At 46.0% G+C, this 20,658-nt stretch overlaps 1 protein-coding gene across 5 annotated transcripts in view; it reads left to right on the forward strand.

Moving 5' to 3' along the window:
• Window positions 1-20,658, forward strand: part of Ttc39c (tetratricopeptide repeat domain 39C) — a 119,339-nt gene that overhangs the window by 37,692 nt on the left and 60,989 nt on the right. The window contains exon 1 of one of the 5 annotated variants that reach the window (XM_087593516.1): window positions 3,051-3,488. The gene's annotated coding sequence lies outside the window, so the exon portion shown is untranslated. 5 annotated transcript variants of the gene reach the window in all.

The following is a 20,658-nucleotide window of genomic DNA, read 5'->3' on the forward strand; positions in this document are numbered from 1 at the left end:
AAGCTCAAGATCTAAGCCCTGTTGTGAAAGAAGCCCTGGGAACTCAAAGCTCCAGGTGTTCTGCTTCAGGAAGCAAGCTGGCTTACCGTGAATGTGGGCTGGCCGTCAGATGCCTAGTCGCTGTCCTCAGCATGTTTAAGGGCGGACACCGCATAGTTTCTTGAGACATAGTTTAGATTGAAATGAGAGAACCCCAGTGTAGTTGTGATGAAGTAAGAGTGTGTTAATAATGGGGAATGCTTAGACTTTAAAGAATGGTGATTTCCACCAAGCCCAGTCACTCCCGCAGAGAAGCAGGTATCTTACAACTAGGAACTTTCCATGAGATCTGGTTTACTTTTTGAGACACTGTACAGTTTGTAGCTCAGGCTAGCCTTCCTCCTATCTCAGCCTCCTCAAGGCTAAGATTACAGGCTTGCACTGCCACACCTTGGCCCTACAGCAGACTTACTTTTAAGTCAGCTTCTTCTTACCTTTATGGTCTGAAAATGAGGACAACTTAAGAATGTCTTATTTAACACACACACACAGAGTTTGATTTTAGCTTCATCAAAGGCTTTGATGGAAGATTTTTTAAAAGTTAACTATGGTATTGCTTGCTTATGGGCTTTAATTAATTAGTTAATTAAACTTTTTTTGAGACAGGCTGTCACTGTGCATCCTTGGCTGGCCTGGAACTCACTATACAGACCAAGTGGTGATGTTGCTGTCACACTGAAAGCAGGAAACCTAGCTGGTGATTCTCAACCTGTGGGTCACAACCCCTTTGGCAAAACTGTCTCCAAAATATTTATATTACGATTCATAGCAGTAGCAGAATTACAGTTATGAATTAGCAGTGAAAATAACTTTATGGCTGGGGGTCAGCACAGCAGGAGGAACTGTGCTAAAGGGTCACAGCGTTAGGAAGGTGGAGCAGCACTGCCCAGGTTTATGGGATGCCGAGAGGGCAGATGAAAGGCTGGTGCTCTGCATAGAGCACAGAGCATCGTGAATGGATGTTTTTCTGTAGGGAAGAAGACCAGCAGTGTTTAGCTTAGAGAATAAGGGAGGAACAATACTGTAATGTGTGCTTGTGAAGCACACGTTCACGCACACCCCCCTCTTATGTCTTACTGCTCTTCCCCAGCCAGAGACTGACTCTAGCATCCACAGGGTCCATCACCGTGTCCTAAGTCAGACTTGGATCTCACGTATTAGAGATCTGCAGCTGGCCCGGGCCTTGTTTCCAGCATGGCTACAAGGGTGCTGTTGGGATGAGGGGGAGAAGGCAGGATGACTGACAGCATTATCCTGTCAGCTTTCCCTTGCTCCATCTGCTGTGTTGGATGGTGGAAAGACCTCGAGTTCCTCCCGCCTCCAACATGTGCTGCTCTCATCCACGTGCTGGGAGGCGCGGCTGCATAGTCAGTCAGAGACTGGCGTCCAGAGCTGGGGTTCCAGGCCTGGCCCTGCCCTTTGTGGATGCTGATGTTCCAGGTTCTCAAACACTGCTTCAGTGACTATAAAACGAAATAGTGGTAACAGTACCCGTGGCACAGGGTGACTGCTTGTTAAACGTTACTAGGAGAGAGCTGGGGACAGGGATGTAGCTCGGTTGAGTTCTTGCCCACTGTGCATGAAGCCTTGGATTCAGTTCCTAGCACCACTTAACTGGGTATGGTGTGGATGCATTCAGTTCCAGCATGCTGGAGTATGCGCAGAGGGATCCATAGCAGAAGGCTTGAGGCTGGTTTGGGTTCCATAGTGAATGAGGCCATCCTGGGATACAGGAGACAGATACTGTCGGGCTGTCTGTCTGTCTGTCTGTCTCCCTGTCTCCCTCTCTTCCTCCCCCTGCCCCGGTATTGACAAGATCCAAGGTCCCAGGAACCTGACACGGCCTGTGAACACAGTGAAAGCTGTGCCAGCTCAGTGCTGATGCCCTCACCACTACTTCAGCACCAGGCAGAAGGCCCCTGCTGTGCAGATAGCTCTTATATATGTAATTTAATTACTTACGCTTTATTAACTTATTTAGTGCATGGGGGCAGGGTGGGTATCGTCACGTGGCACTCGGAGATCAAGCTGAGCTCCTCAGGCTCAGTGACAAGCACCTTTACCACCTGAGCCATCCTGACAGTCTCCGGCTTTTCTATGGAATGCTCACTGCATGTATTAGCTTCATCTAAGGGCCAGGGGATGCTTAAGGAAACCTCTCTTAATTCTTTTTTTCTGTCACCATAGTAATTGGGCTGCTGGAAACTCCACATTGACTTCCTGACTGTGTTTGAGTGTCCCGTATGTCCACATAGGAGGGAACGAGATTGCTAGCCATTTTCTTCTCATTGTCTTCTGGATGACTCATGCTCCCCTTTCTGATAAAATGCTTTCCTCAGATGAGCAAAGAAACACTGTCTATCTAGCATTAAAATAACTTACTTTTAGAGGTCATTTTCTCATGCTACATTAAGAGGAGACTTTTCATCAGTAGGCACTGCTTGTGCAATGGCCACTTCATAGAAACTGCTTACAGTTAAAGCCATTCTGGATTATATAACACAGATGTTGTTCCTATGAGGATTAGAAATATCTGCACAGTAGAGACCTTCTTCTGATGTGTCAACAAGACCCTGGTTGGAGGTTGCTAACAACTGCTCCTTCTGCAAATGACAGCACTGATGCAGGACAAGATGCCTGTGCTTGGTGCTCAGCCACTCGGAGCTGTTTCCACAGAGACCAGAAGAGGTTTGCACTGTGCTATGAATGTGGTTCATGTCACTCAGGTCCATTGAAGTTACAGGCCTGACTGTTGGAAGGGATGGAGCCTTTAGAAGATGATTAGAGGCTTGGCATTTTTGGAAGGAGAACCTTTAGGAGGTGGGACCTAGTCAGATGTTGTGAGGTCATTGGAGGCTTGAGGTTGTTTCTCTTAATACCCTCTGGAGGTCCTGAGAAGTCTGTCACAAAAGGGGTAAACCTGCCTCTACCATGACATATGACTCTTTACTCCTAGAAGCTGCCTTCATGTATTACTGTGTACCCCACCCCCTAACCCCACCCCTTACTATGGCATCAACTGATCCTGGACTTTGAACCTCCAGAGCACTGAGCTTTAGGAAAAGTACTGTATATGTATCCTGGGTCAGGTATTCTGCGCTAGGAAAAGCTGGCTGGCTAATGCCTTGGGACTTTGCAGCTTTGAGCCCAGGGCCATGTTTATAAGTTCATGTTACTCCCGTTCTCAGAGCTCAGTGCTCTGATGCAGCAGGCCCATATGCTGAGCTGGTGTTGCCTTTGTGACACATTCAAGCCTTGGGGCAGGTGATGAGACACACTTGGTGAGGGTGCAGGAGAGAGTGTCAGTGCTGTGTGCACCAGCAGGTGCACTGTGTCCAGCCCAGCCAGAGGACACTGTACAGGGGAAACGCCGTCTGAATTTCACGATGAGGCAGGAGTGATCCAGTTGAAGGAGAAGATCTGGGGAGATTGGGGGAAGCTGAGGAGAGGTGAGGCATGATGTGGTTTAAGCTGAATCAGGGAGAGGAGTTGGTGGATACCCAGTTAGGGGCAGACATGCAGGGTCGAGGCTGCAGTTGCCTGAGTAGCAGCTGATGATGTGTGAGTGGTTTATTCTGCCTTTGCTTCCCCTCTCCTGTCTGGTCCGTGCTGTGAGTCAGTGCTTTCTCCTGGGGCTGGGCGTCCACTTACTGTCCCTGAGACATCGTGTGCTTGTGATGCCATGTCCACAGTCGATTCCTAATTTTGTCCTAGAGGCTTTTAATCGGAGGGCTGGTAGGAAAGGGGGCAGACATGACGCTGAGGAGGATCTGGGGGCTCCAGTGAGCTTCGTCATTTCCAGAAGCCATACCGGATGCTAAGTCTCCTCCCTCCCCGATAGCACCAGCTCATCCCCTGCTCGCTCGCCATCTTTTTTACTTTTGTGGACAAGGTCTCATGTAGCCCAGGCTAGCCTCACACTTGCTATGTAACAGAGATCCAGACTGTCCTTCTGATCCATCCCTATCCCTCCTGAGTGGTGAGGTGACAAGCATGCTTCACCATGTCCACTTTACGTGGTGCCGGGGAGCAGACTTAGGGCTGCACGCACACCAGGCGGCCATTCTGCCAATGAGCTTCGTCCTGCCCCTCTCCTGCCCCCCCCTTTTTTTGACATTTGTAGGTCTTACTGTGACAGTATTGCTACCAATCTCTGGATGTGGATATTACTAAAATAGTAGGCATATTAAAGACTATGCTGAGGGTGCATAGAATTCTTCATTCAACCCAAGCATGGCAAACAGTGTGGGCATTGGTCCTTAACCAGTCACCAGCGACAAGTGTGCACAAATAAGTAAGGATTTGGTAGAGAAAGAAGACATAGCTGAGATTATGAATTCTGTTTTCCTTTTCCACTTTATGTTATAAAATGGCATTTATTTTGTGATAAAAATGTCTGTGTGTTTGCGTGTACGTATGTCTGATGTGTGTTCAGACCCTCAGTGCTCGGCACAGGTATAGAGCATGCTATGGAGCCCTGGGTGACGTGACTGTGTTTGAGAGTACATCCATGTGGATTAGGCTTACTGCTGTGGGGGTTACTGGCTCTGATTCAGGGGTTGGGAAAGTATGGCCTACAGGCCGTCCGGCTTTCTGTCTGTCTTTGCAAATACAGTTTTATTGGACACAGCCACACTCCTGTGATGGTCACTGGCTTGTAGCTGCTTGTACATCACAATTTCAGCAAAAGGAAGGTGTGAGAGAAACTATAGTGCTAGCCTTCATCAAGTCTGTTGACCCCAGGAACAAACCATAGACGTCCTTGGGAAAAATCAAACTAGAAGATCCTGAGCTGCTCGGGTCCACGCTTCTTCCTTGCCAACCGTGTCAGATCACAGGACGGCAGGAAGCTGAGGGGATGGGTGTCGTGGGTGGTCTGGGCCACTCAGCGCTGTTTCTAGAGTCTGGGCAAATGTGTAGATGCAGAGACAAAAGTGGTGTGTGACACGTTAGTGAAGGAAGTCGTCCATCGATTCCTGCCTTCTTCCTCTCAGTGGTGTGGCTGTCACCACTCATAATCCCTCATCAGTACCCACCCTCCAGAGCCTTGGCATGAGTGCATTCCCACATGCACGCATGTGTAACACACTCAGTTGTACAGATCACAGTTAAGGATGCACCTCCAGTGTGCATCCTCTGGAGCCCCTCCCACCGTGTTAATGGCCACGTCAATTAGATAACATTCTTCCTCTAACTCAGTGGAGTGAAGCTGTGTGAAGTTAGTGGGGTTTTGATGAGGCTAAGAAAATGAGAGAGACTTCTAGTCTATTTTTTGAGATGAGGTTTTTAGTTGAGTGTATATGTGGGTGGTATGTGCACATGTGAGTGCAGGTGCCCCCAGAGGCCAGTAGAGGGCATCAGGTTCCCCTAGAACTGGAGTCGCAGGTAGTTATGAGCTTCCTGGGCTGGATGCTGGGTAACAAGCTTGGCTTTTGAACAAGGACAGTACTTACCCTCAACTGCTGAGCCTGTAACAGTTACAGAAGAGAATCCACTGAAGAAATCTGTTGTTGGGGTGAGTTCTCCAGGCATACATGAACCACTTCCTGCCACTCAGGAACTCCCCCCCAAACCACCAGATCCTGGCTGATGTAAGAGCTCCTGTGCTCTGGCCCCATTTCCCAGCCTCCCTCCCACTGCCATTACCCTACCGTGCACCAGAGTAGTCCACAGTACCCAGGCTGTTGGGGGCTTTCCTGTGCTCACTGGGCTTCTAAAATCCTTACTTTATCTTTTTCATTTTATTATTTTTAAAATTTTATTGTCAAAATAATTTTCTTAATCTATATGTCTATTTAATTTTATTAACTTATTTAATTTATTGTAATTGTATTATATTTATTAGTTATAATTAAATTACACACCTATTTTAGTCAGTGTATGTCACAAGTCAGAGGGCATTTACATTTGGAGTTGATTTTGTCATGTGGGTCCCGGGGATTGAACTCAGGATGTCAGGCTTGGCAGCAAGTTCCTCTACCTATGAACCATCTCTCTGGCCCCTGTCCTTACTTTCCTCCTTCACTGTGTGGCCTTGGCATCCTTACTTCTTGTCTGTAGGAAAAGACTTTGGTCATAGAGGCCTTCTGTGCACACAGGTTCTGTACTGTTGCAGTCTTCTGAGGCTTGAGAAGTACTAAAAGCTCTTCCCCACCAGGCACTCTCTCCTCCCTCTGGCAAACCTGTGTTGACAGCAAGCCTGTTTCCTCAGGCCTCTTCTTCACCCTCCTGAAGGCATCTGTGCAGAGCCCACAGCCCGGTTGGTCTGCTCTACAAAGGCCTCTATGCAGACTTTCTTTATCAGGACCCCGGACTCTGCACGTGGCACAGCCGAGCCAGGCTAGGGACAGTGTCCTGTCTCCACCATTGCAGATGAAGGCAGGGAGCCTCAGGAACAGCCAGAATTCTCATTCATTTCAGTAACCCTGTGCCTCTGGGACATGCTAAGAACCACAGACATGGGCTGGAGAGATAACTCAGCGGTTAAAGGCTAGGCTCACAACCAACAAGACAAGAACATAGAAATTACGATAACGAAGACAGCAGCCCTCACTCAAAAGTTGCCAGAGATCACTGGATACGTGATTGAATACTGACTCATACATGATACATGATTTGATACATGACTGAATACTGGAAACCAACAGCACCAGAGCAGGCCACTGAGGTAGCACAGAACGGGGATATGTGTGCTGCACAAGACAGATGGCCTGAGTTTGATTCCCAGAACCACAGCAAGTTGGAAGGAAAGGACCAACCCACAAAATTGTCCTCAGACCTCTAAATTAATAACCTTGTTAATCTATATGTCTACTTAGTTTTTAAAAAGTATTTAATATACTAATTATAATTAAATTATACACATACATGCATGCATGTATACATGCATGAGAACTCACATATACTCACACTCATATATACACTCACACATAGACTCATACCCACGTATACACATGCTCATACACACATACATATTCATACACACTCACATAGATACATACAGACACTCACACACATACTCATACACTCACAGACACCCACACACAGATACACACAGTCTCAGTCTGTCTCCCCTCCCCTCCTCTTCTCTCCTCTCTCTCTCTGACAATAAAATTTAAGTCTCCTTTCCTGGCCAGGGCACAGTGCCTTTGGGAGTGCTACAAAACTCCCATTCCTCACTTGCTGTAGGCTGCTGTAGGCATGCCTACTGACCCAATTTGAGGCACCCCAGAACAGCCTTACGACTTCAGTTCTACCTCCCATAAACAGTGTAACTCTGGTTTAGTCTTTCCCATCAGTGCTTTCCACATGCCGGCCCTGGGCCGAGGAGGGTTGGGGAGCAATCATGGGAGACACAGCAGCACTGAACGTTTATCTCCCATAAACCAGTCAGTTTGGAAATGGAGCCTGAGTGTCACCCACACTGGCTGGGGCAGAATTCTTGGTGGCTGTGCTGTGACAGCAGGCCAGCCTTTCCTGGGAGCTCTTGTGTCTTGCACATAACCATTTCAGGGCTGTGGGCTCTGCTCCCCCAGGGTGAGTAAGCAGACAGACAGCTCCCAGACTCTAGGAGTCTGTCCTGATTTTCATAAGCAGTCAGTTTCTGGGGGAGCCTGGTATGACTGTAGTTGTGCGTTCTAGAGCCATGACTCTTGATGGCACCAGACCTGCACCCTCTTTGGATGGCAGACAGTTTATGATTCCCCCTTTATGGTCTGAAATGAGATTGGCAGTGAGGTATCCTATAGTATGTAGTTAGAAGCTGCTGCTGTGAAGAGATTTGGATGTAAAAGATGAGAAGCTTTTGCACACAAGTAGAGAGTGACAGGGCCATGCACTCTAACAGCAGGAAGTTGCAGCACGTTGCTCTGTGTTAATAGAAAATGGGGTGATCCTGACAGAGGGAGACTCCTGGCTGGCAAGGGAAGGAACCAAAGAACACGACACTGTTAGCATGGGCCAGGCTGCCCTGGTCAGGGAAGTGTCAAAATAATCAAGTTCCCGTTTAAGTACACGGGCTGTACCCTGACCAAATGCCTTGGCTAACACTTTGTATCTTGAAATCCCACCTCCAGTCAAGGCTATAGAAGCCTGCCCTCCTAGCCATTCAGGGTTAGACAATGAATTGGAAGGGCTTTGTAAGGCAGTTGGCCATTCTCAGTATCTGAGTAGAGTTAAAAAATAGAAGAGACGACAATGTATGCTGCTCTTGTTGAAGACCCGAGTTCAGTTCCTAAAACCCATGTGAGGTGACTCACAGCCACTCAGAACTCCATCTCCAGGGGACCCGACACCATTTTGTGGCCTCTGGACACCTACATTCATGTGCACACACCCACACAGCAACATAAACATAAACATATACATATGATTAAATTAATAAAATCTTGTTTAAAACAAACAGTCCCCAATCTTCTTAACAAAGTTGCTAAAACACATCGGAACTTGACCAAAAATAAAAATAAGTAAATCGAATAATTGCACGTCTTGGTGTCCAGTGTCCATGTCTTCAGTAGTGTATGGGATGTTGAATACATTAAAGGAGGCTGTAATATACTGCATAAATCCCAGCATATGATACAAGTGAACACATGGTAGTGGTGCTGTGATGTGTATCCCCTAAAACCACAAGCAGTTCGGCTGTTAGGAACACAGTTTCCAAAACTGGGGTCAAACCCCGACAAAGCCTGTCTTTGGATGTTGTGATGAAGATGGTGGACTCTTTGCACTTATAGTTTCTACAGCCTTGAGATAAACCAACCATGGATTGAAAATACCTGACGGAAAGGAATTCCAGAAATTTCTAGAAGACAAAATTAGCATTTGCTATGCATCAAGTATTATGCTGAATTGACACAAATGGAGCAGTGTTGTGGCTTTATATGATTTTAGGTAATCTCAGTGACTGGAGGCTATGGAGGGTGTGCATGGGTTATCTGTACATACTGAGCATCTGAACCATGAGGGCCTGGACTAGTGTCCCTGAAAACCAGCGACAGTCCTATTCCTTTCTGTGTAAATAGAAATCAGTTCGAGAGATAAAGCAGTTTTATATCTTCATAATCAAGAGATAATAACACATGGCATTGTGGGACAGAGTCCAGAGAGCTCGCACACTGCAGGACTGTGTGCATCTGTGGCCCTGGTCCTGTCTGTGATAGAGCACACACTGCAGGTATAGCTTGGGTCAATTCCAGGTCCCACGGTTTTCTAAATGTCTTCATGAGAAACACTGGGACTGGGAGGCTCAGGACAGGCTTCCTTGTCTGTAGTGAGGCCAGGGCTGTGACAAACACCACAGCGCTTGGGCTTCACTAACGGGCTGCAGAAGCAGGAGACTGCCCAAGCGGAAGCTGTGGCTGTGTGGCATAGTGGAGAATGCAGAACCTCAGTCCCATCTGTAGTCGCAGGTACAAGTTTCCCTGGGGCAGGAAGAGCCCCCAAGTTGAATCCCACAGGTTTGTCATCTGAAGCACCAGTTTTTCGTGGTCACACACATGCTACTTCTAGGTCCCATATAGTTCCTAGAAGCATTGTCAGCCCCAGTTCTCCTGTCCCTTACTGGGCACATACAGAGCCACCTACCCAGTACAGAACTAAACTGCAGCTCCTGGGCCTCTGTAGCCTTAAGGTCTGTTTCCAAAGCCTAGATTCTCTAACCTGTTGTTACTCAAGTCTTCTCAGCTGTGAACCTCAGGTACTGACTTATCAGTGTTCTCCCCAGATATCCAATAAGCTTTTTAAGATGTCCACTGTACAAATTAAAACACAGGTCTTTAGAATTAAAAGGCCCACATCTCCAGAAAGGAGGACATAGTTGTTCAAAAGCTACATAGCTTTAAAAGACCACTTTCTCACATGCGGGACAGACAGGAGGCCTTGTGGTGACTCTGCCCTTCTTGTATTTAGAAGCAACTGGCAGGGCCCCATAGTACAGAGCACTTCTGTTCCCATTCTCAGTATGACATCAGCTGCATGTTAGCTCAGCCTGTTTTCACAGGTTCCCTGCACATCAAGATTCCTTGCTGGGTGGGGCATTTCAGGAAAAATCTGTCTGAGCCTGAGACTTCTCACTCTCGGTGAGTGAAGACTCCCCACATAAATACCACATCTGCTTTAGGACTGTGTCCTGCCGTGACTGTGCCATTTCCCCCTGAGCTTTACTTTGGTACAGCGTACCATAAGATTGCCATCAAGGACACACAGATTCGAAGAGCCTTATCCTTGATCATTAGTAAGTCTTTCTAACATGATTTGCATCCAAGTTCAGGTTGAATTTGCGAACTGATAGAGACTCCTTAAAAAAGCAGTTGATTAAAGTAAAATCTGCTGCGTGGCCTCTTTAGGGTTTTCCCAGTAGGATGAGTCACTGTGAAAGGCTTCGAGTGGCTGTTTTTCCATCCCTTATTCTGAGCAGTGAATTGCAAAATCTCAAGTTATGCTGTGTCAGGGAAATTGGTGGAATATCAAGAAATGAACTTGATACTCTTCTGTCTTGCAAATCCCGCTCATCATCTCTGGTTGAAACCAACCTGAAGAAGGGGTTGAGATCCTCAGATCTGTGCGGTGGGACAGGACTCTAGAATGGAGCTGCCTGGAGACCCACCTGGGAGAAACTGAGTTCCACGTCACAGTCAGTTTCACATTCGTTTAATTACTCAGAAAAGGAGTTCTGTTGACATCTGAAATGCCATTCGCGTCAGCTGTCAACCCCATATGTGATCCAATTTTTCTGTTGTTATTTCCACATAGATGATTGATGATACACTTAGTAGCTTGAGTTATGGAGATTGCAGAGTGAGCAAGCTAGAAATCACTTTCTTAAAGTAACACAGAAGGAGAGAAGGGACCATGGAAGTAGATGTGGTCAGCTCAAGGAGCTTCGCTGAAGTTGGGACTACAGAGGGGGACAATTAGAGTTCGTTCCTGTTCTGGAACAGTCACCACTGGTGAAATAACACGAAAGTGGGGGGCACGGATGCGCTGCACAGCCCTCTCATGTCTTGGGCCTGGAGTGAGCCTTGAGAGAACATAATGAAACTGAGGAGCTCTCTTCTGAATAGAATAATTTTAGACTGCAAAACAACAGAAACTCATCACAGAGCCATTGATGTCTAGGAAATGATGGTGGAGAAATTTTCAGAATAATGAAGTAAACACTGAGATGCCCTACTGAGATGGTCTGCAGGGAATGCAAGGCTGTCTCAGTGAGCGGCAGACACCTGCAGAGCTCAGACTCCATCCCAAGGAACCAACCTAACAAAATTTATTGTGCAGTGTCTAGCTTCACCTTCAACTGAGAGAGGAGAGAGAGAGAGAGAGAGAGAGAGAGAGAGAGAGAGAGAGAGAGAGAGAAGAAGAGGAGGAGGAGGAGGAGGAAGAGGAGGAGGAAGAGGAGGAAGAGGGGGAGGAGGAGGAGGAGAGACGAGAGTTTGATTCCCAAAAGATCTAAATGAGCTTTTTATTTGGATAAACAGGTAGATTTTTTCACTTATAAAAGCATTGGCACGATTTTTAAGTTATTGCCACATATTTACCTTAAGATAAAAATAACAAAAATACCTTGATCAGTTTTGATGCTTTTTTAAATTTTTACTTTAATTTTATTATTTTGTTCATATGACGTTTTTGTTTATTTGTATGTATGACAGTGTACTGTGTGTGTGCCCAGTTGTGTGTGTGAGGCAAGCATGGCGGCCTCAGTTTGATTCCAGGAGAGGGCATCAGATTCCCTGGTGCTGGAGTTACAGATGGTTGTGAGCCGTGTGGGTGCTGGCCATCCAGTGCGGGTCCTCTAGAAACGCATCCTGTGCTCTTAACCACAACTCCCCAGCCCCAGTCTCCGTAATTTTAGAGCTCTGGTGGGAAGGACTGCAGTTAGTTGCCACATGTGACTTGGCTATCACCTTTGGAAACTAAACATCAGTCCTATCTCTGTGTGCTAATTGCAATGGATAGAAATGATTCCATCCCTTTTCTACTTGTATGTCTTAGGCAAAGAAGAAGCAATGGGAATGTATTTGGAAGGTATTTAGTACATGTTAATGATTTGGGAAAAATACATGATTGGTGTTTTACTCCCAGAACTATTTTCAGAACACAGCAACAACTCTAAATGGCCACCAGAATGTAGCAATAATTGGACGTGAGTGAGACCTAGAGGAGCCTGAGTGGAGTTTGGCAGGCTTGTACCTACGTAGCAGATGGCTGCTCTTCCCTTGTAACTGTTGGTGGGTCAAGCACAGCAGTGAATGAGGATAAGGTGGTCAGTAAGTGCTCACTGTTGGGCAGCAGAGATGGCTTGCTGAGGAAACCACTTGCCACGCAAGCATGGCGGCCTCAGTTTGATTCCTGGTAGCTCACATGTAAAAAGGCCAGGTGCAGTGGTGTGTGCTGGGAGGCAGAGAGATGGGGAGTGGGATCCCTAGACTTCAGTAGCCATCCAGTCTAGCTTAATCAGTGAGTTCCAGTACAGGGAAGACTTTTCTAAACACATACATGAATGGGTGGACAAACAGACAGACAAGAACGGAAGACTAGCACTTGATACCTGAGAGCCTCACCTGAAGTTAACCTCTAGCCTTTATCACACCACTGAAGAGAATACCCTTCCTTTGCTGGTGACGCACGCCTTTAATCCTAGCACTCAGGAGGCAGAGGCAGATGAATCTCTGACTTCAAGGCCAGCCTGGAGTAGACAGCGAGCTCCAGCACCTCCCCCCATGGCCGGTTGAAATGAAATGAGAAGATGTCCTGTCCTCGGTTGAGTGGTCTTGGCTTCCTTGCTGGACATCACTTGGTCAGCAGCCCTGGAATGGATTTCTGGGCTTTTATCTGCCCAATGCTTTTATAGTCTGCCTCTGCTGTTGGCTGCTTGCTAACTGTAGTTCACAGGGAGATTTAGGGGGAAGAGTGTGGCATTCAGCTTTGTGCATGTAAAGATTAGTCTTGACTGTTTGGAGTCAGAGATTATATGATTTGAGATGATTTTTCCTGCAAAAACATCCCATTGGCATTTTAGCAGCGAGTGTGCTGTTTGTAGATGGCTTTGGGTGATACTGACCTCTTAGCAGCAGTGACTCTCCCAGTCCGTGAACGTGGGATGTCCTTTCCATCCACATACTTGTAACTTCTTTTATTTCTGTCTGATATGTTGTCTAGATTTCTACAGACAAGTTTTCTACTCGGTTAACTTTATTTCTAAGTATTTTTATCTTTTTGGTGCTAAGTCAATGGAATTACTTTTTAAATATCTTTGTAAGGATTTTTATTGTCAATGTATATAAATGAAACTGATTTTATGTTATTTATATCCTGCAATTTTGTTAAATTTTTATTATTTCCAACAGTCTGGCAGAATTTTTAGGGTTTTCTACATGTAACATCATGTCATCTCTGAATAGCAATAACTCCACTGTTTTCCAGTGAATGCCTTTCATTTCTGTTCCTTACCTTTTATTCTGGCTGATGCTTCTAGTGGCTGTCGAATGGTAATGAAGGTAGACATGCATGGCCTGTCCCTCATCCTGGACCAGAGTTTTCAGCCATTCATCATTGCATACAACAACCTGTTACTGTTTTGCAATATTTCTTGAAAACACAAAACAATTACAACTTTCTCGTTAGTATGATAAATTGTATATGCTAAACCTATTTGATTCTTTAAGTGTTTAATCAATATAATTAGGTAAAAGTACAAATTGATATCTCTCAATTGTTTTAATCCTAAAATATATTAGACACCCTCTATACTGTTTGCTAGCAATTTCTATTAACAATTTATTACTTGGACACTGGAATCAATCTCTTTTGAACTTAAAACTCATAACAAATGTAAAGTGTTACTCAAGTTCACGTCTAGTTAGTCCCAAGGCTGGGTATTAGGGACTAGGTGCATTGAAGAGATCGTGAAGGAAATGAGCATTGTGTTTAGTGTAGGCAGATATGATATATGTTGATTAGGTCAAGAAAGGAAGACAGGTGTTTTTTTTTAAGACTTTCATATATATATATATATATATATATATATATATATATATATATATATATATATGCACACACACATGCAGGCTTGGGGTCAGCACAGTTTCCAAAACACAGCCCAGTACTTCTGTTTACTCTAGCCTTGTTTCTGGGATACTTATATAAACATCCAGGAGCAACACCTGTCTCTTAGAGTTCAAACCCAGGGCTCTGGAATACTAGCTCAGCAGTTGAGAGTGCTTGCTGTTCTTGCAGAGGGACCCACACTGTGCTCTCAGCACCCATAGCAGCTCACAGGGCATGTAACTCCAGTTCCCCGGGATCTGATGCCCTCGTCCAGCCTCCTGGGCACTTCACTCATACCCACATTAACACTCTCCTGACAAAACACAGCAGAATCTATAGAAGTGGTTTTTTTTAAATAATTGAAACTTCAGCATTATTTCCATTTATAAGTTAAATATTTATTGACCACCTGTTGGGTTAAGATCATCTTGGCTCATCCTGGGAGGAAATATAAGTAAATCCAACGTATACTCTGCTTTCAAAGACCCAGAAGGTCCACACTGCACGCACTTCCAGTCACATCATGAGAAGAGGCATAGTGGGTGTATTATCCAGCTTAGGTGGCCTTAACAAGATGCTCATGACTGGGTGACTACAGAGCACATTTATTCCCCAACAACCTGGGAGGCTAGGGTCTGAAATAGGGAATTAGCATGGCGGGATCCAATGACAGCTTTCTCCTTGGCTTACCAAGGGCCACCTCCCTGAAGAATCCTTATGTGGACTTTTCTCTGAGCACCAGGTGAAGACAGGGCAGGACTCTGCTCCTCTGACCTCATTTGACCTCAGTTCCTTCATGAAAGCTCTGTCTTCAGATACAGCCACACTGGGCGTTAGAGTGGTGGGGGTGGGGAATAGGAGGTGGAGAGATGGCAAAATGTGGGCAGAGGGGACACAATTCATCTCACAGCCACAGGGATACAGATCTGTGGCACTTTTGGAGGACCTTGCTGAGTGTCCCCCCTCACCCTTCCCTGTGAACCTGTAAGAAGGGCGCTGTCAGTTAGCAGAGGAAGGGGAAGAAGACTCAGGAGAATTGAGTTGTTTTCTGGGGCCCGTCAGTCAGTCAGTCAGTCAGTCAGAACTTGGACCCAGAGCCTTGGAAAAGGGGACAGAGTAAGGAAGCGTTTGTTAGGAGTGAAGTGGCCCTGTGGCTGCACAGAGAGCTATGGATTGGAAGGGACTAAGAAGTTGACATGTGTCGATTAGGGGATTCCTATTATGTGCAGAGATCCCAATCTGTAGCTTTGTCCCTGGGGAGGTAGGGGGCTTTGTCCCTGGGGAGGTAGGGAGCTTTGTCCCTGGGGAGGTAGGGGCTTTGATGGATTTTAGTAGAAGAGTAATGTAAATGTAAGAACTGGGTGATAGAAAGCGAATTCTAGGTTTCAGTTTCTAGGTTCAGCAGGCATAGGCTGCCAGATCTTACAGTGCAAGTTGGGTCCCAGTACCCACACAGTAGGACAAAAGAGCTCTCCCACACCCACCTTCCTGATACAGTTTATACTTTACGAAGTTGTTGGTTTTTTAGGCTCATTCTGGTGGCAGAGCGCATGTAAGCTTGGAAGGAAGCAAACACTGCAAAGCCCAGGTAGGGCGGGCCAGGGACATGTGGGGAAGGCTTCAGGAAGTAGGCCTGTGGGACTTCTTTTGGGTTTCTATTTGATTTGGGGTTGTCAGAGGCAGGATATAGGAGGATTTTGGGATCTGGGTCACCATCTAGATGATACTGTCTGGGAAGGGGGAGAAAAAAGGAACACAGGAAGCCAGGCAAACTCGAGTCATTGAGTAACAGGAGTTTTGTGTCATTAACTGGGACACGTTACACCAGGCGGCTGCACACTCCTTGGGATAGAAGTGCATGCTGGGAAAGAACTTGAGTGTCCCAAAGAACTTGAGTGTCCCAAAGCACACCAGAGACCCTCTCTTCATCCCACCAGGATGAGGCCACCTGCAATCGATGCATTCCAAAGCCAGTTAAAGCAGACTTATTATAAAAATGGAACAAGGGCCAATGAGCCTTTTGTTGGGACTTTGGTGTAGGGCCAAAGCCTGCCTTTTGAGTTTGAGGATAGATTTTCTAGTTGGCTTTTGGTCTGAAACCACACCTGTCATTGTCCCCAGAATCTTAGTATCACAGTCCCTAAAGTGGTTTTGCAAGCCTCTTGGCTTTCTCCCTCTCAGCCTAACCCTAAAGCTCTCTTGAAAGCCATCTGCCCTTTCAAAGTGTTCCAAAGCCTGTAGTTATTTTTTACATGCTACCATTTTGTATCCCAATTTGCATCTGTTTAGACAGTAAACAATGAATTATATAGCTGCAGCCACAAGGACAAGGGAACGAAAGCTTTTGGGAATGATCCCTAGATCATTAGCCAGTAATCCAGGAGGAAAGCCAACTAGACTGAGCACTGAATAGGTGAAGGGCATCTATTTCTCTCCCTCTAATACTGGTTAGTACAGAGACTTAAGAGATCCAGATTAGCTAACTGGATTTCTCCTCCCCCACTCTTCGTGTGTGTGTGTGTGTGTGTGTGTGTGTGTGTGTGTGTGTGTGTGTGTGTGTACAGTTGCACGCATTCATTTGAAAATGGTAGGACCATATTTTTCAGGGCTGTCTTCTAAATTACTTTGCTGTGCGTATGATAGTTACACAAAAAGGAACTAGAGTTTGTAGGAAATATTATGTAATGGTTATGAAAAAGGGCCTGACAGCGAGATCTCTCAGTGAAGTAGCAAAGTAAAATCAGTTGAATAGAAGAAAGAATGAGGTCTGAGGATTGGAGTTAGTGGAGAGAGATGGCTGTGAGTATTTGCTTCTGAAATCCAGTTTGCAAATGTAATTTCATAAGGCACCGGTAAAATGCCCATGGCTTTCATAAGGCACCGGTAAAATGCCCATGGCTTCGAGTGAGCCCCCAGCCTCTGGTGCTGCCAAAAGCACCGCTCTCTCCTGCCATCCATTACCGTAAGAACCTATTCCCCAGTGATGGGGTTAACCCTGAACAGTTAGCACAGGGCAGACAGTGGCTTCTGGAAATGCTTGGCTCCACCAGGCAGTGGGCTTGTGTCTGGCAGAGCTCCGGTAGCTGACTGGCTGTGGAGAATGCCCAAGGCATGCTGACAGTTCCAGAGAAGCCTTGGCAGTGCTGTCCACCACACCACACCACGAGATTGAAAACTGCATTGTTGTAGTCTGTCTGTGAAGAGTGCTGGACGTCCTCTTTAAGTTAGGAACAACGGGGCCTGCTGGGACAGGTCAGATACCTCGTTCTCACGTTTCCTGATTTGCCTATGCTACTCAACTGTTACAAAGAAAAATTAAACCTTGTATTACTTTTGGCTTTTATGTGTTGAATGCACATGTGTGCATGTGCGTGTGGAGGCCAGAGGTCAGTCTCAGGTATCCACTTAGAGTTTTCAGACAAGGCCTCTCACTGGTCTACCTTCCCTGATGAGGTTAAGCTAGCTGGCCAGCAAACCTGAGTGCTGTATCCTTAGTGTCCAGCCTGGCTGGCTTTGACTCAGACTCAGGTCCATTGTATTTTCCCTTCAGAACCCAAGCACAGTTGCCCCTGGCAGCCAAGTGCAGTGTGTGCCTTTTCCTCTCCCAAGAGCCTCCATGTCCAAAGTTGATATGCATCTTGTCTGTCTGTATTTTGATTTCCCCATGTTTCTAATCATAGACACCATATGGTTCTCAGTTTTAAAAATACATGATTATCTACAGTGGTTTGCATTTTTATTTATGAAATCTAACAATGTTGATAAATATAAATCAAGTGTAAATTGCCTTTATTCTGTGGTTTGTTTGCTGGCTGGCTTTTAGACAGGGTCTCCTGTAGCTCTGGCTGGCCCAGAACTTGCCGTGTAGACCAAGCTGACCTTGAACACACAGAAATGTGCCTGCCTCTGCCTTCTGAGTGCTGGAATTGAAGGCATGTGTTATTGTTCCTAGCTGAATTGTCATTATTTAACTGTGGGATAAAGTGCTTCACCGCTTGTGTGAAGAACTTATTCTAGGAACTAGATGGTTACCATTTCCTGAGCTGTCTCTGCTGCTTCAGTAAACATTTTTGTGTCTGTGAGTAAGACATGGCTAGCCATGGGAGTGTCTGGCTGAAGAGTCAGTGCCCCTCTGTGGCGGCAGACCTCAAAAGTGTATTTACAGAGTGTTATAGATTATTCAATAATAATTTACTCATTATTTACTACTTGTAATTTATTACCATCAGTAAATTATTTGCAAATAGGTTTGTATTATTTGCTAATAATAAATATTAATAAATAATAAGTAAGTTATTACTTGTAAACAAAGTGTTTTACAGATTATCAGTTTCTTTTTAATCATCTCACATGTGTGACATGATTTTAATTTTGAAATGTAGAAAGATTACCCAAGAAGCAATATGTTCTGTGCATTCCTATTGCATAGATAAAATATAGGCCCAATGATATTTAGGAATTTAGGCATGTTCAACTAGTCAGCCATATTTTGTGTCCTATGGCAGTGGGAATTTACCACGGCACAAAAGGCTTAGGTTTACAAGGCAGACCTAAAGTAGTATAAAATGCTGTGATTAGTGGAATTATAAAGTGATCATCCAGTTCCGGTGGTAGAGTATTAGACTAGATTAACCAGTGGCAGAGCAGGCTGACCCTGGCGCTAGCTGGCTGTCCAGTCTAACAGAACAGTGAGCTCCAGGTTTAGTGATAGACCCTGCCTCAAAATCATATTCCAATGTGTTAAAGAAAACACAGTATCGCCCTCGTGCCTCCACATGCATATGCATGGGTGAGTGAGCATATGCGTGCATACTGCATACATGCACACACCTCTGGGTTCAATCCCCAGCACTGCCCGATTTCAACTTGGAAGTGACATTGAAGCCATTAAGTGTCAGGAATGACTAAAATTAAATCTGCCCTGTGGCACTGCTCTTCATCCCACTGTCTTAAACCTAAACACTGAGGGACTGGAGTCACAACTGCTCAACCCAAGGGACGGTTAGTAAGGGATCCTCCACCCACGGGAAGGTTAGTAAGGGATCCTCCACCCAAGGGACGGTTAGTAAGGGATCCTCCACCCAAGGGACGGTTAGTAAGGGCTCCTCCACCCAGGGGACGGTTAGTAAGGGCTCCTCCACCCAAGGGACGGTTAGTAAGGGCTCCTCCACCCAAGGGACGGTTAGTAAGGGCTCCTCCACCCAAGGGATGGTTAGTAAGGGCTCCTCCACCCAAGGGACGGTTAGTAAGGGCTCCTCCACCCAAGGGATGGTTAGTAATGGCTCCTCCACCCAAGGGACGGTTAGTAAGGGCTCCTCCACCCAAGGGACGGTTAGTAAGGGCTCCTCCACCCAAGGGACGGTTAGTAAGGGCTCCTCCACCCAAGGGACGGTTAGTAAGGGCTCCTCCACCCACAGGAAGGTTAGTAAGGGCTCCTCCACCCACGGGAAGGTTAGTAAAGTTAGTAAAGGGCTCCTCCACCCAAGGGAAGGTTAGTAAAGTTAGTAAAGGGCTCCTCCACCCAAGGGAAGGTTAGTAAAGTTAGTAAGGGATCCTCCCAGCCCAAATAAATGGGAGACAATAGAGATGATGGTGATCAGTAGGATGGATGGAGAGACAGGCAGATGGTCAGACAGACAGATGATAGATATTGAGAGGTTGAGACTGATGACTGCTTGTAACCAGATTTGCTGGTGTGATCGATTTTGGTATGAGTATGGCCCATCCTGGATGTAGGCAATAAATAATACAGGAGACATCTTGGGAAAATTCAGATTTCTCTTTTCCAGAGTTGAAAGGCAGAAGGATGGCCAGAGGAGGAGGCAGGTGGTTATTTAATTCCACACCTTTGCTGATTGACCACAGAGCCTACTTTGGGAAGGGAAGAGGGCAACTAGTGAGGGGCAGGTGGTTGTAGGGGTGTTAGCGGTCTGGCAGAGGTGGCATTGGCACAGGGAAAGGTGTCTCTATGGAGCACTGTTTCTGAGAGCAGTCCTGGGTTAAGTTGTGGAGCCCAAGATGCTGTTACTGGCACAAGTCTGGAGAAGAACAGAACATAGCACCAGGGCACAGAGAAGAAAGGCCCATGAGAGGCCAGGGGCCGAGATCTGAAGTTCAACCTGGGAGACGGGGTTTGGGTGTAGGGTGTGAGAATCTACAAAAGGACTATTTTCCTGAAATGCAAGCAGTTCTGCCCTACATCTCTGCTCTTTTGTGACTTAAAAGAAAAAATAAACAAAATTAATTGTAGTCCTCTCTCCTGGAAGGCTTCAGTGAGTTCCAGAATAGCACCTGGGGGTCCTCATAGCATGGCTTCAGGGTTGGTGGCCTAGCAGTAAGCATTTGTCACTGCTAATGTTCCCACCTATAACTTAGTGTGAGTAGGGAAAACATAGCATTTACTTTCTGGTTGACTGGACAGAATAACTGACAGCAACACCTTACAGGAGGAAGGTTCTGCCTCCGTCAGAGCTCCTAGTCAGGGTTCTATGCTGTGAAGAGATGCCATGACCAGGGCAACTCTTATAAAGGAAAGCATCTAATTTAATTAAGGCTTGCTTACAATTTCAG

This window comes from Rattus norvegicus, chromosome 18 (assembly GCF_021556685.1).
Source record: "Rattus norvegicus strain SHRSP/BbbUtx chromosome 18, alternate assembly SHRSP_T2T, whole genome shotgun sequence".
NCBI lineage: Eukaryota > Metazoa > Chordata > Mammalia > Rodentia > Muridae > Rattus > Rattus norvegicus.